Here is a 2673-nt window from a genome sequence, read left to right as displayed (position 1 = left end):
AGCTTGCTTCATACCAACAATCTCCGTGGGATCGACCCTTACTCGCGTAAGGTTTATTACTTGGACGACCCAGTGCACTTACTGGTTAGTTGTGCGAAGTTGTGATAAAGAGTTGAGATTGCAATTGAGCGTACCATGTTGATGGCGCCATTGATGATCACAATATCGTACACCAAGTTTTTGGCGCCGTTGCCGGAGATTGTTTGTGTTTGGACAACTGACGGTTCATCTTGTTGCTTAGATTAGGTATTTTTCTTCAGAGTTCTTAAGAATGAATTCTAGTGTTTCAAGGTGATGTTCTTATCATCACAAAAGCTGATTGATTCTCATCAATTTAGCTCTTGAATGCAATGTCCTGCTGAAGCTTGGCTAGCCATGTCTAATTTCTTTAGACTGAAGCTTTAAACTAACATTGCATGATTCCTGGAATTCTCATTAAGAATTTTGATATCTTTATTTTCTTTTCCACATAATTTTCGAAAAAAAATTACGAAATCATAAAAACCAAAAATATTTTGTATGTTTCTTGTTGAGTCTAGTGTCTAATTTTAAGTTTGGTGTCAATTGCATATTTCTGTTCTTCTTGCATTTTTCGAATTCATTCATGTGTCTTCATTGATCTTCAAGTTGTTCTTGATGATTTCCTTACTCTGATCTTTAAATTCTCTTGTCTTGAGTGTTTTGTTGTTTCTCATATGCATTTTCATTTTGTTAGTGTCAATAGTATACAAACTTCTAAGTTTGGTGTCTTGCATGCATTGTTTATTTGATCTTAGTTTCATTTTGATTATTCCTCATTATTAAAAATTCAAAATATTTTTTAGTTTGTGCCTTTTCAAGTCAATAATACAGAGAATTGAAGATTCAGAACATACAGCAGAAGAATTACACAGAAAAAGGCTGGGCGTTCAAAACGCCCAGTGAGGAAGGAAAACTGGTGCTTAAATGCCAGCCAGGGTGCCTGGCTGGGCGTTTAACGCCCAAAAGGGGTGAGTTTTGGCCGTTAAACGCCAGAATGTATACCATTCTGGGCGTTTAACGCCAGGATGGCACAAGAGGGAAGATTTTGTTTTTAACTCAAATTTTTTTTCAAGTTTTCAAAATTTTTCAAAATCAAATCTTTTTCAAATCATATCTTTTCAATCATATATTTTCAAAATCAATTTCTTTCCATTTTCAAAAATACTTGCTAACAATTAATGATTTGATTCAACATTTCAATTATGTTGCCTTTTCTGTTGAAAAAGGTTTAATGTCTGAATCATATCTTTCTTGTTAGGCAGGTTATTAATTTTTAAAATCAAATCTTTTTAAATTGTTTTTCAATCATCTCTTTTCAATCATATCTTTTTAAAACCATAACTTTTAAATCATATCTTTTTAATCACATCTTTTTCAAAATTGTTTTCAATCATATCTTTTTAATTTCTTATTTCAAAATCTTTTTCAAAAAATCACTTGATTTCTTTTCCACTCTTAGTTTTCGAAAATCAATTAGTATTTTTCAAAATATTTTTAAAATCTTTTTAATTAATTTTCAAAAATTTCTTCCCCTCTTCTCACATCCTTCTATTTATGGACTAACACTCCTCCTCAATGCACAATTTGAACTCTATCTTTCTTGATAAATTCAAATTCTTCTACCTCTTCCTTCTATTTTTCTTTTCCTCTGACACCTCAAGGAATCTCTATACTGTGACATAGAGGATTCCATATTTTCTTGTTCTCTTCTCTTTCATATGAGCAGGAGCAAAGACAAAAGCATTCTTGTTGAGGCTAACCCTAAACCTGAAAGGACCTTGAAGCGAAAGCTAAGAGAAGCTAAGGCACAACTCTTTGTAGAGGACCTAATAGAAATCTTCAAAGAAGAAGAACCCATGGCAGCCGAAAATAACAACAATGCCAACATTGCAAGGAAGGTGCTTGGTGACTTTACTGCACCTACTCCCGACTTCTATGGGAGAAGCATCTCTATCCCTGCCATTAGAGCAAACAACTTTGAGCTTAAGCCTCAATTAGTTTCTCTAATGCAACAGAATTGCAAGTTCCATGGACTTCCATTGGAAGATCCTCATCAGTTTTTAGCTGAATTCTTGCAAATCTGTGACACTGTCAAGACCAATGGGGTTGACCCTGAGGTCTACAGACTTATGCTATTCCCTTTTGTTGTAAGAGACAGAGCTAGGATATGGTTGGACTCACAACCTAAAGAAAGCCTGAACTCTTGGGAAAAGTTAGTCAATGCCTTCTTGGCAAAGTTCTTTCCACCTCAAAAATTAAGTAAGCTTAGAGTGGAAGTCCAAACCTTCAGACAGAAGGAAGGTGAATCCCTCTATGAAGCTTGGGAAAGATACAAACAATTGATCAGAAAGTGTCCTTCTGACATGCTTTCTGAATGGAGCATCATATGTATCTTCTATGATGGTCTGTCTGAACTGTCCAAGATGTCATTGGACAGCTCTGCTGGAGGATCTCTTCATCTGAAGAAGACGCCTGCAGAAGCTCAAGAACTCATTGAAATGGTTGCAAATAACCAATTCATTTACACTTCTGAAAGGAATCCTGTGAACAATGGGATGAATCAGAAGAAAGGAGTCCGTGAGATTGATACTCTGAATGTCATATTGGCTCAGAACAAAATATTGACTCAGCAAGTCAATATAACTCAAAGTC

General features: G+C 35.2%; 1 non-coding gene across 1 annotated transcript; it reads right to left on the bottom strand.

The window, feature by feature from the left end:
* Positions 1-2282: 2282 nt before the first annotated feature.
* LOC130971562 (small nucleolar RNA R71) lies at positions 2283-2390 on the bottom strand. Its single transcript, XR_009082775.1, has one exon. It is a non-coding gene; the product is annotated as a small nucleolar RNA R71 (small nucleolar RNA).
* Positions 2391-2673: the final 283 nt, after the last annotated feature.

This window comes from Arachis stenosperma, chromosome 3, assembly GCF_014773155.1.
Source record: "Arachis stenosperma cultivar V10309 chromosome 3, arast.V10309.gnm1.PFL2, whole genome shotgun sequence".
Taxonomy (NCBI): Eukaryota; Viridiplantae; Streptophyta; class Magnoliopsida; order Fabales; family Fabaceae; genus Arachis; species Arachis stenosperma.
The sequence above is the reverse complement of the archived record's forward strand: the minus strand, read 5'-3'. Positions and strand labels throughout refer to the sequence as shown.